We start from the raw sequence: 14,085 nt of genomic DNA, 5'->3' as shown, positions 1-14,085 counted from the left end.
CCCAAAGAGTCTGTCTTCTGTTACCATAGAAACAGACTGCTGCTGCAAATGTGGCTAATAGCTTTGTTTCTTTTTTAATAGTACCACTTTTTTTATAGCCTAGATAGATTGGATCCAAGAGGGCTTCTGGTGACATATTGTTTATCTCAGTTCCTAAAGCCATTGTTGCAAACAAAGTGTATAATTTTTGTATTTCAGAGTGACTCTCTGGCCTTTAGGATGTGTGATTTTTGCCAACACTATCTGAAATCAGCTACCATTGCGCCTAGCTACATGACTTTCTTGATCTCAGCTATTTTGAGTTTCTACAGATATTTTTGGAGTCTAGAGTTTGTGTATTTTTCCCTAATTTTGCTGAAAATGGTATTTGTATTTTAAAAAAATATTTTTGCTGCTTTTAGTGTCATTTCTAGGAACAGTGGTGAGAGATGCTGTTTATGCACTATGGTTGGCATGTCACCTAATAGTACTCTAGTCCACATCTCTAATGGAGCTCCTAGACTTTTCTAAGGCTTGGGAATAGTTTAATATGTATTGCCAATGCTTACTACATTTTTATTCTTAACATATTTTACATATGATGTATCAGTAGGAGATGTCAATGTTTGGCAAAAGACTACCTATCTCTCCAAATGTGTAACCTTTCCTTTTCTCTGCTTTTATCATTATAGTGGGTACTACTACTACTGGGGCAATTAAGTTTGCTTAGAACGTTGTGGTCAGTGCTGGTTAGTAAGTTGGAGTGGGTCAGAATGAGTGCTTAGGTGAAACCTGGGTATAGAGGTGTTAATAGACATTTTATGCTCAAATGGTACCTGGGAAAAATTAGAAGGCAAAATGATCAGAATCATATGCTTTGTGGATGACCAAGGATTTCCCTATGTTTAATCATCAGGAAAGCATAGAGTACTAAGTGTCCCTCATATTGAGAATGAAAGTAATTTTGAGAAAAATTGGCATCAGACCACTTACTCATTTCACTTAACAAGAATTTATAAAGCATCTTTCATATCATATACCATTACCATGGACTCATATAAAAGAGAAAACAAATGCAAAAGAATATACATGTGGAAAATGGTAAGTGGAGGAAAAATCTACTTCATTTGGGAGTATATCAAGAAAGATTCTCCAGAAGAGGTATTATTTGGAGGTATCAATTACACTGTGTGTATTGACTTCAAGGGAATTGTATGTTTTTCTTAAAGAACAATTGTTTAAAGAAGGAATGGGGTCCTTTAACAATATGTAGAATAGATAAAATGTAGTCAATTTCCCTATGGAAAGTCACCTTTCACACTGTGGGAGAAAGCATCAAGTGATATTCTAACTTTAGCTTTACAGTTTAATAGAAAAATGCCAGTGTAGAGTTTTCACTACTTACCAGCATCTTAAGGGAAATATTCATATGTACTGCATTTAAAAAATGGAATTATAGGATGCTCTAAATTATTTCATTAAAACATTTTAATAATCAGCATTCAATGGAATGCCAATGTCAGGAAAAAGCTGGAAATAAACAAGAGCTTACATTACCAGGAAAGGTCTTCAGGGTACTATCTAGTTATACTTTTAAAAGATGGACACACATACAAAGGCACATTTAAATAGAATAAACTTGTTAACGCTTTTTTATTTAGAGTAAATAACATGAGTCTGGCATAATGGTTTACATGATGATCACTCCCTTTGTGTTGGGAACTAATTAGAAGTATTCTATAGGTGTTTTCCTTGTACCAACCAGCAGTGAACAATGGAGGAAGCACAAGGACTGGAAAGGTCACATCTTAATATTTTGAAAGCTTGAGTGGTTACAAAATGCAGAGGTCCCATGCAGAAAGATCATTACCTGCTATGTCTGTTTTCAAAATTCTTAATCAGGTTATCAGCAATAAGACTGCTTTTTTCCTTTAGTCCCCAAACAATGAGGCATTTATAACAGCAGGTCACCTGAGTACAGCATTAGCCAACATTAATAAGTTGAAAGTACCATTGGGATGAGAGAAGAATTGGCAGGACTGCTGATCTTGTTTATACTCTCTTATCTTTTTTTCTTCTTCTTGGTTCACTTTCTAGAGAGTCTCTTTTCATTGCTTGTGTGCTCATCTGTGCAGATTTAAAATGCCTTAGTGGTGGCAGAGAGTAATTAATACATAGAGCCTGGAAACTTAACTTTTAAATTTTATTAATGAGCTAAGTTGAGTTCTCCTTTATCTTTTAACTGACCCCAAGAGCATTAATGAAAAGTATCTAAATATGAATACAGGTGTAGTAATAAAGGAGAATTATCAGTCACCCTTAATTTAATTGGTGTCACCTTAGCTTTTAGTAGGGTAATAGGATAGTATTGCCACCTGCAATCATTCAAGACTACCTTGCTCACTAATTAGCTCACTTAAAAAAATTTAAATGACCTTTCAAAAGTGAGTAAAATAGAATCTGGTAAGAACCATTAAATACATATATATTTTTGTGAAATAGCATTGATAGAATATTAAATCACATATTTTGAGTTTTGAGGGACATTAGTGATTCATTTTGTGCAACCTCTATCTATGAATCTCTTGAAACACTCTCGTGGTGCACAGACTTTCTAAAACTCTAGTAACTGGAGCTTATTTCACTATGTCTGATACTCCAAGGTCTTTCATCTAGTTTTATTAATTCTTAAATTCCCTGGATACAAAATATCCTATATACATGGTAATATGTTTGGGAAGGGTAGTTCATGCTTTTGGCTAAAAGTCCAATTTATTCAATATTTATTGTGTGTGCACTGAACTTTACTATGACTACTTTTGTCATGAAGAATAACCCCAAACATGATTGTGCTGCCTCTGAGGAACTTGTATTATGAAGATTTAGAAAGAGACATACACAGAACAACTCCATGAAAAAGTTAAATATTACATCATACAAGTTAAACACATTTGCTAAGAATTATCAGTAACCATGCACAATCAGCAAAGGTAAATGTAACTACATATCAAGCTAGTAGGCTTCTCTTGTTCCTCAGGAAAAGTTTTTGTACTAAAGTCTTCAAAATGACAGTTTTATTTTAGGAGATACAGAGACTATTTCATTTAGGAGACATTCAGAGCAGTTCACTAGCTTTGTTGTATATGTTCTTTGAAATGCTTTAACAGAGCATGTGATTTGGATAGTTATTGCCATATCAGAAAAGGATCCAAGAAAGCATTGTTGGCTTTTCACTTTAACGACTACAAAGCAAAATTTATTAGGAGCCAGTGCCTCTCCTAAACACTAATCCAAAGCATCTCCGAATGAGAAGAAATCCTGTTTAAGTGCCCAGATTATGAGCTATTGATGGGTGCAGTTGGTTTTTCTTGGAACAGCTTGACTTCTGAAATTTTTCTAACCCAACTATATACTAGTCCACATCTTCCTATTTGTTTATATAAACTTGTTATAGTAATAATTAATGCTTATATTTGCTTATCTCATTATTTGTGAGGAATTGTGGGAAAAACCTTATATTCATTTATTTCATTTTATCTTTGCCTCAACACTGTAAGTTCTATTTTTGTACCCATTCTACAGGACAGCAATTGAGGTAAAGGGGTACATTTTCTGATAGAAGACAAACGAGCAATTTAGGCTCAGATTTGTTGGACTCCAGAGCCAAAAATGGCAGTGGAATTTCTCACCTGGAACATATTTCCAGAATTAATTTCTTGGAACATACTAATAAATTTCCATTTCTATATATTTGCTTATATTTCCTCCAAACTGAAACTCCTACTGCCCATATAACTTTTCATTTTCAAATGCTGATTTGTATGCTTCTCCTACTTTGGTGAGATCGGTAGGAGCTATTCTAGAATTACAAAAATGGAACTGTGCTGTGAAGTGTTAGTGTCAGTCTAACCCTCTTTTCCTCATGTTTAGCATAGTTTTATTTTACTTTATTATTATTATTTTTTTAAGATTTATTCACTCATTCACGAGAGACATAGACAGAGAGAGAGAGGCAGGCTCTTCACTGAAGCCCGATGTGGGACTCGATCCTGGATGCCGGGATCATGACCTGAGCTGGAGGTAAGCCACCCAAACACTGAGCCATGCAGGCATCCCAGTTTAGCATAGTTTTAATACTTAAAGTTTTATATTGAAAGAGTCAAAGATTATCCCAGGAATATATTTTTAAAGAATCTCTGAAACTGGCCTCAATGTTTGTGGCCAGATGTAAGGAAATGTTCAGCCTACAAATGGTCTTTCCATTTTATAAGCTTCGTTCTATTCAGATAGCACTTTGGGACTCCTCAAATGAAAGGAAAAATAGTATCAAAAGATACATCTATTTGAAATTTGGAGTCTTTATTTTCAAATAATAATAATCCATGATATTTGTTAGGTAATAGGCATACTTTTCTTTTTCTATAATGAATATTTTTTTCAGTTATAACTTGCTTTCTGTAGGATTGCTAGAAAAAGAATACTGAGATCTATTTTTTCTTTGTGGGTTTTTGGTCTGAATTTTATTGATATATATTAGATTATAATTGGTATGAGAACAATCTTTCAAGTCCCACTTGGAATCAGAGATATGGGTGCTTATAAGAAAGTGCTATAGCCATTCTGTTTGTATTGATGTTGATTATGTCAAGGATGAAGATCATGTTTTCTATGTAATATTGTAGGGCACATCTGCTGGCAAATCCTTGATTGATGAATTGACTTTACTGAAGTATTGAGCTGGACTGGAAGTCAAGAGATCTGCTTAAGCACTTTCTTTCTTTCTTTTTTTTTTTTTTTTTTTTAAAGATTTTATTTATTTATTCATGAGAGACACAGAGACAGAGAGAGAGGCAGAGACACAGGCAGAGGGAGAAGCAGGCTCCATGCAGGGAGCCTGAGGTGGGACTCAATCCCAGGTCTCCAGGATCATGCCCTGGGCTGAAGGTGGCGCTAAACCCCTGAGCCACCCAGGCTGCCCAAGCACTTTCTTTGTTATCCATTAGCTAAAGACCATGGACAAAACTATAGCAGCCTTGCTTTCCTCAACCATAAAATCTGTGAGCTGTACATTTGTCTTTAAATCATCTTCCAGCAATTAATATTTAAAATTTCACTTGTTCTTCTATCCACTAGATTCTTTTTCTGTATAAAGTGGTTCTGTGTGGTCTTTCCTGTTTCTTATTGGATTGAAGGGGATCAAAATATGCCATTTTGACATATAGATTCTTTTGAGCTCAAGGCAATCGAGAGTCAATAGATACAGAAAGATGCCTCAGAGCTTTCCCTTATCTGACTAAATGCAAAAAATGCTGAGAAATGATGACTGCCATAAATCTTCTTTCTGGGGGAATTGTATCCATGAAGATGACAAATTGGCATCAAGAGTCTGTACAAACAAACCTTACTTAAATAATCTTTATTTTTCTTTAGCTCCCCCATATATTTTCCTTCCCACAATTTAACTCCCTTGAAGCACAAACCTCCCCTTTCCTTTGTCTAGTCAGTTCTCCATAATTTATCATCCTTTGTTAAAATAGTATATAAGCTTCCAAGTCTTTTTTTTTTTTTTTAGGTTTTCACTACTTTTCTGTGTTGCCCTTATGCATGTAAAATTCAAAGCATCAATTATATTTGTATGCCTTTTTTCTTCTGTTGATCTTTCTTGTGTCAGTTTAATTCACAGGGCTTCAGACAAAGAAAATAAGAGAGTAGACAAAAAGTTTTTTCTGCTCTACAGAATGCTTAGGATGAAAATATTTCTCTCTGATTTACAATAATGATGGATTTGATTCTTTCTCCTCCATTCTTACATTTTGAGGGTACTATAGCTTAAAGAGCTTCCAAGCTTATGTGCGCCCCAACTGCTATCACTAGAATGCAGACAGCACTTTAGGATTTGAATACTTAGAAGTGACTCATACTGTCATAAGGTGGGTAAGGTAGAAATTATATTATCCTCTAGCTTGGGTATATTAAGCATGACATGGCTTATTGCTAGCTTTATTTCACATCTGTCTCTGGCTTACTGTTTTATAAAGGGTCACATGATCAATTCTAGACACATTAAAAACCACCTTATATCTGTATTTCAAATGATTCACGAGGATTAACATTCTTTTAAGTTATTCTGGGACAATAACTTTGGCTTCCCAAGAACACAAAATTATTAGTCTTACAGTAGAAAAGCATTTGGAATAGAATCAGGAAAACCTACCTTTTGGTTCAAGCTCTGGTACTAATAGACAGTAGTTCATTTAATGTCTTTGAGCCACAGTCTCCTAAACTTTAAAACCACAACTTTGACCTAGATGGTCTCTTAGACCTATCCTGAATATAAAGTTTGTTTTATGCTCTAAGGCCATAATTTAGTTTAATACTCTGGAAGTAACATACTTTCAGGCAGTAACTTAGAATAACATTCAATTTTTATAGAATCTGCAGGTAACTGGAGAAAAAGAGAATTTTATTTTAGCATTGTTGTCCTGAAGATTGGAATATGTCTCAGGTTACATCATAATTCTTAAAGCATTGTAAAATATGATAAGAGCCTAATTTAATAGGGTTAGCCAATAACAAAGACAATGGTCCTGTCTCAGAATAGGCCAGCTATCTATTTCTAGAACCAAGGGGAGTTGTGTAAGCATTTCTGCATATGAGCCAAGATACCTATGAAGGTAGAAATACAGTTTATATAAAGACTATTCATTTACATTGCCAACAAATATAGAAACATTTGAATGCTCAATTTTAGTCCATTCGTAGTACATAAAATACTCTGGGCTTACTTGTCCCTCACTGTTGATTTAGAAAGAAGAGGAATCTTGTTTTTACTGAATATGAAGAAGCCTCAGGGAAGTCACATCTCATCATCAGATTCCTGAGAGCTTTGAAATGCAAATCATCCTGCTTCTTACCAACAACTTAATTTGGGACAGGATTGATTGACTAGAATGTTTGCTAATCAGTTCGAAACAAGAGTAGGCTAGGGGCCAATGGAAGTTTGCCAGAACCTCCCTTCCAAAGACAAGGTCGACAGCTGGTCTCATTTTGGAAATGCTTTTGCTCATTATCTTATCATTTTGTCCATTTTGTATGGTCTACATCTCAAATTACAATAGTTATTTTTGAAGGCACTCCAGAGAAAAGAAAAAAAAAAAGACCACATATAACTTGAAGACATGGACTTAACAATTCATTGAAAATTAGGTTATTTCACTATAAATTTAATCCCTTCCCACCTCCTCACCCCCTCTTTTTTTTTTTAGAGTTGCTAGGTATATTGACAGTTATGAATTATTGCTGAGCTCTAAACTTTGTATGTAGCTAATGTGGCAATATTGCTGGTGATGAAGGGAAAGGAATTTAATTTGTTCATCAGACCATGTGGATTCTTTGTATCACTCTCCAAAGTATTCTTTGTATTATTTTCCAAATTTTAAAAATCAAGTAATTGTGCCCAAACCAGGAAGTCATTGGCAGAATCATAGGATACACTCATTGCAAATTCTGAAATTTCCAACCTTGTAGGAACTAGAAGGGTGACATGAATACATGAATCAGATAGGATGTAGGACAATAGAGAATGGTGAAGTCTGTGGAGAATTAAAATTATATGCTTCTCCTAAGGATTTTCAAGTTTAGGTGTGGAAAACAAAGACTGTGCTCATAAAACAACAATAAATTATAGCCTTATAATTACCAGTTTTGAGTAAATTAGAGTTTGAAGAACTATTTTCATTCTTATTTCAGAGATATCTATGCAATTTACTATCTTTCCTGATTTTACAATAAGAACTTGCATGAGAAAGGACTAAAATTTATTGAGTGTCTAATAAACATCAGGCATCATATTAGGTATTTGGACTTATGTGATTGCCTACTTCTTCACAGTGACCAAATGCAGTGGACAGTGTTATTCCCATTTCGTATATGGCAAATTTCAATCTCAGAGTTGAGGTAAATTATAAAGGGTTAGTGGACAAGTTAGGATTTCAAAAAACTCATGTTCTGTCTTCAGTTCTAACTGTATGAACTTCATCAAACTACTTAATCTCCCTGTGCCTCATTTTCAAATGGGCATATTAATAATTTCTTCACAGAAATATTTTAAGAATTTCAGGAGTTAATAGTTGTAAAAATGTTTCACATTTTTTCACATTTCACATGTTTTTTTTTTTTTTTTAAGATTTATTTATTTATTTAGAGAGGGGAAAGGAGAGGCAAAGGGGGAGGAGAGGGTCCCAAACAGAATCTGCACTGATCACAGAGCCCTAGGCTGGGAGCTTGATCCCATGACCCTGAGATTATGACCTGAGCTGAAACCAAGAGTCGATGCTCAATGATAGCATCACCCAGGCACCTCAAAGTCATGTTTTCTTAATATATTTATTGCATATGAAAGTATGACAATGACACTACTGAGCAACCATCAGCATATCAGATGTTTGAATTGTTTTTGCAGTGGGGTTTTGGGCAAGGCACCCTAAGTTCTTTTACCTGGATTGTATTGTGAATTATATTCAATTGACTGGCTGGCTAGAATTTGGAGTGCAGCCCATGGCTATGCAGTGGCTGAGGAATATTAACACATTATGGCTATTGCAATAAAGAGAGTAATATCTTTTTGCAATAAAGAGTAATATTTTTAAACTAAGGAATAAGAGTGTTTTGGTGTTCTCCACAGATATAGAGCAGACAGGATGGATGCATGCATGTGTTTGTGTGTTCATGTGTACTTATTATAAAGAGTTGGCTTCTGTGATCATAAGGCTGACAAGGTCCTAAGTCTGAGTCCGAGGTCCTGAGAACCAGGAGAGTGAATATGTAAATTCCAATCCAAAAGCTTGTGGATTCAAGACCCAAGAAGAGTACTTGTTTTGGGTCAAGTCCAAAATCTGGAAAAGACTGATGTTCTAGCTCAAATAGGCACAAGGAGTTCCCTTTCATTTGCAGGAGGGTCCTTTGCTCTACTCAGGCTTGAGGCTGATCAGATGAATAGTCCATCTACCTCAGGAAATGCTTTATTCTGTCAACCAATTCAAATGTGAATCTTGTCTAAGTCGCCCTCACAGACACACCTAGAATGTTTGCCCAGATATCTGAGCACTTCATGGCCCAGTCAAGTTGATGCATAAAATTAATCATCAGAAAAAGTAATTGGGATAACTATTACTGGACTAGGAAATGATGTGCTGTTAATAGAGTAGTAGCGAAAGCCAATATGTCAAATGAGTATGTGAACTTGAAAGGGGATAAGCATGTGCATACTGAAGAATTTTCTTGGCTGAAGGAGAATTTCAATTTACGTGCTTATCTAAGGTAACTTTCTCAGAGGAAACCTTGGCAGTTACCCAGGTGTTATACCCTCTGAGAGCAATCTACCACTGAACGACAGTCTGCCTGTAACCAGCATTAGCTGATATAATTACAGGTACTTCTATCAAAAGAACTAGTGAGCTAGCCCAGACACTACTGGATCCCATGCAAAGAGCCCTGGAGAATGGTCATTCTCTGAGGTTTTATATGATACTTAAAATATATACTGATGCCCTCACTTTTATATTCAGTGGGGCAAGTTGGAGTCTATTCACTACCAATTGATCTTTAATTTATCAATTTCATATATTCTCAACAAACTTGTCCCTCTCTTACCTCATGATACCTACCTGGCACAACTCCAACTTTTGAAATGCCACTTTTCCAACCCAGCTAAATGTGGCTGGAAAAAACCCACCGGCACGTTGATTGGTCTTGCTTAAAATTCATGATCACTAGCCAGGTTGGCTTCATAATTTGCAGGTCTAGTGCCAGATGAAACTGTGGGGCCCCTTGTTTGAAAGGCAGGAAAAAAGTCATTAAGTGCACTAAAATAATCAAAGTTTTTTGACTTTAAAAATATTTTATGACTTATAAACCATATTACAGGGTAATAGTGGTACATGAATAGTAATAACCACCACCTGCGGCGTTCCCAGTACTGACCTCATCCGTCCCCGCCCCCCCCCGCCCCCACTCCCCACTGCTTTTGCACCCCTCTCCTCCCCATATACACGTACACCAGTTTTATTTTTTGGGCCATTATCCCACACCCCTTATTGCTGTCAAAACCACATGGGCTGGGGGCTGGGGGTGGATGGACAGACATCTCCCCCTACCCAAACCCCTCTTGTGTGTGGTTGGAAAACTTTTTTTTTTTTTTTTTCTGAATAAAAAAGATTCTACTAAAAAAAAAAAGTGGGACATTTTATAAAAGACATTTGTAAATTGCAAGAAAATTAATATTTTTGGTGTCACAATTTAATACAATGAAATTTATATTAGATGATCAAAACATTTTTTAATAAACATTTTCAGTCAATATAATTAAAAGCAACTTCAAGCAAACAAGACTAAATTTTTTTAACAAATTTTAATTTTGAGAAGGATCTTTCTGGTGATGCAACTGCTATTGGAACTTTCAAAAGTTTCTTTATACTATGACAAGACTGGCCTATATTCTGAAAAATTACTTTGAAATACAAATTTTAGTACTGCTGGAACTAATGATTCTTTTTGACCAATTTTTCTAGAAATATTTAACTTCATAAAATAATTTTATTTTATTTTTTCATAAAATCATTTTAAAATAAATCTGAATTTTAGATACAAATTTATACAATAGCATTTTAATATTTCTTCTGATATTTCTTGTAATGGCTACAGATTGCATACGTAACTGAAAGTATATGTAATTCACAATGCTAGTTTATATACGCTCTTGCTGTGTCTTCAGTTGCAAGAATAAAATCGTTTCTTCATTAGTAATAACTTCATCTGAAGCTTCATATGAAAATAATATTTTCTGCTGAGTATGATGATTTTTAATTTCATTCCTATTTCTAAGCTTGTGGCTCTTTGCTGTGTAATGTAGCAGCAGGTTTTGAAACTAGAGATTCTACATTTTTTGAAGAGTTCCAATAATTCCCTTCTATGCCTTGCTGCAGTATTCATGTGTATTCTTTTATTTTATAACAATTTACTAACAAGTTTGCTGCCTGAGAGCCAACAGTTCCTGTCCCACTGCGGGGGCCAGTGAATTAATACTTGGGCAGACAATGCAAGGCAGGTTCCAACAGAGGGGCAAATGCCTTCTCTTCATGGTTCCAGGAGCTGCCTGAATGCAGAGTTTTTTCCTTCTCCTGGGGCCCCTACCACTTGTGCTGCTGTCTCTATAGTTGTGACTGCTATTCTGAGCCACCTGTCTAGACTGTGGTGCCCAGGACTGCCCTGAGTCATCCATCAGGCTAACTGCAGTGTAAGTCTGCAGCCCTCATCTGCCCATAGGTTGGGTTCTATGCCTGTGCAGGCTACCAGCGGACTACAGCCATCTGTGTGTGCTGCACCCTGACATATCTCTGCTGATTCATGTGCTCCATTGTCCCACCAGGCTTACACAACAGGATTTCAAAGATAATATTATGAATTTTAAGATGGAAATAGCAATACTTAAACTAACCATGGAGCCTTTCTGAGTATAGGGTCCTGTGTAATTGTATAGGTCACATGTCAATGAAGATGGTCCTGTGACCCTCATGGACTCCTGTGGACACCAACATCCTACTCTTTCCATAGTTCGTTCATGCTTGCCTGAGGCCACTTCAAAGCCTCCAACATTTCCTCTCCCATCTTCACTCTCAGTTGGTGACCTTGGACCATATTTCACTGAAAAAACAAGAACAGAAGTACAAAGATGACAGTTTCTATAGACCATCGTTCCCTCATCGACACGGCAATCTATCTCTGTGTGCAGACACTCCACCTTCTTTCCCCTTACTCTATGGGTTATGCTGGGGCACTAAGTCTCAACATCTCCCTCCAATCCAGCCTTTCTCTCCCTGCCCCCATAGCACCGACTGTTAGTTACCTCTCTATGACAGTGGAATTTCTCCCACTAAATGTAACTTTTCCTGATCTTCAGTTTCCCTCTAGCTACTGCCCTATTTCTGTTTTCTTTGGAGTGAAATTCTTTGAGTTTCCATATTTGCTGTCTCCATTTCTCACCTCACTATTCCTCTTAAACTCACTTCAATCAGATGTTTGCTTCCATCATATCAAAGGAATTTCTAATGTTAGAGTACTAATAACTCCCATGTTAAATCCAGTGGTCAGCTGGCATTTGCACAACTGGTGATTTACTCTCCTCCCTCGCCCTCCCCCTCTCCCTCCCCCTCTCCCTCTCCCATTCCCATTCCCATTCCATTCCATTCCATTCCATTCCATTTTAGTAATCTTCACACCCAACATGGGACTCAAGCTCACAACCCTGAGATTAAAAGTTGTATGCTATGCCAACTGAACCAGACAGGTGCCCTCATTTCCTCTCTTTCCTAAAACACTTTCTCACCTAGTTTTATCATACCATACTCCTTCGTCACTGGCCATTCCTGGGCATGCTGGTTTCTTCTCTTCATCTTGACCTCTACTCACTGGAGCTCACTCATCTAACATCTTCTACAACTTCACTTATTGCCTCAGAGCTCTCACACAGTCTTAGAGCTTTAAGTACCATTTATACACTGATCACTCAGATTCAAATTTGAGCCCAGACCCTGTCCCTGAGCTCTAAACTTGCATATCCAGCTGTGTTGGATATAATTCTTGCATTCCTCTTTGTCCTATGCACTACATTCAACCTGTCAGCAAATTCTGTGATACCACTTTCATATTCCGATAACTTCTCATTACCTACCTTGCTGCACCTTGGTCCCAATTACCATCATCTTGCACTTGTATTATTGCAGTAGTCTTTTAACTGGGCTCCCTCTTCTATTTGTACTTCTTGGCAGACTATTTTCTATATAGGGGTCCTGTTAAAAGGCAGATCTGGTAATATCAGTTCTTCGTACAAAACCTCCAATGGCTTCCCACCCTACTCAGTAGAAACCAAAAACCCTACAACAGCATTTAAGACTCATACCACCTGGTTGCCACTTTGCCCTTCTTCCTGCACCTCCTGTATCCTCTTGTTCACCCTGTTCCATACACCTTGCTACTCTTCAATCTTGGGAGGTTATGCTCCTTTTTTGGGGCCTCTGCTTGGAACATTATTTCTCCAGATACCCTTGTGGATTGCTCTCTCACTTCTTTATATCTTGCTCAACTGGCTTCTAAGTGAAGCCTTCCCTGATCATGTTTCAAACGGCAAGGTTGCACTCCCTGTCTCTGCACTGCTTTATTTTTCTTCATAAGGCCAGGCATTTTTATTGGTTTTATTTACTGCTTTAGGCTTAGAGGCTAGAAGTGCCTGCCCATACTAGCATTTAGTACAGACTTATTTGTTAATTGAGTAAATGAATAGCATTTTTGAATCAAGGTGGGATGGAAGATCTACCTCCAGGACTTTATGATTAATAAATCCTGTTAAAAATATCAGAATTTTGTGGTTCTTGGTAATATGTCTTAAAATCTTTCTTAGGAATTTTCACACTATAAAAGGTATCACTTCAACATGACAAAGTACTGACCTTATGATCTTGTGTTAATGAGCATATTGTGATATAACCCAATGACAGGAAAGAAAAAGGATTGCTGTCATTGGATTCCAGTTGTCAGTGTCCATATTGTATATGACTGCATGAGCCATCAGGCCCTGGAGCATATGAGCATTTCTGCAGGAATTCTGATCAACTCTTTCATATAACTGTAGTGGTATTTGTGGTAAAGAAATAGCAAATATGCGTCCTGTGCTGCTTGAAAGAGCACCAATGGCTTTAGGGTAGAAAGCCATCCCACTTCTTTTCAGCAGAGCATGAAATCACCCTATTACCTTTTACCAGGTTACTTAGATAAAGGGATCATGCCTATTAATAAAACATCATGCATTCTTGTTTCTTCAAGGGACATGATAACAAAACTGTACTATTTCCCTCTTCCTGACTACTTCTCCAAAAGTGGAGGTCATTTTGCTGTGCTGCATTATATTTAGCATGGGTTGCATGAGGGTTTCATTGTTTGTGTGGATGACTTTTTTTTTTTTTTTCATGAGAAACACAGAGGCAGAGACATAGGCAGAGGGAGGAGCAGGTTCCCTGCGGGAAGCCTGATATGGGACTCGATCCTAGGACTCTG

General features: G+C 36.8%; 1 pseudogene; it reads right to left on the bottom strand.

Annotated features, from left to right (window-relative positions):
* LOC140604496 (glyceraldehyde-3-phosphate dehydrogenase-like) overlaps positions 1-12,737 on the bottom strand; it is a 72,130-nt pseudogene extending 59,393 nt beyond the window's left edge.
* Between the last annotated feature and the right edge of the window lie 1,348 nt (positions 12,738-14,085).

This window comes from Canis lupus, chromosome 15 (genome assembly GCF_048164855.1).
Source record: "Canis lupus baileyi chromosome 15, mCanLup2.hap1, whole genome shotgun sequence".
Classification (NCBI taxonomy): domain Eukaryota; kingdom Metazoa; phylum Chordata; class Mammalia; order Carnivora; family Canidae; genus Canis; species Canis lupus.
Note: the sequence above shows the minus strand (reverse complement) of the source record. Positions and strands in the feature narration are given on the sequence as shown.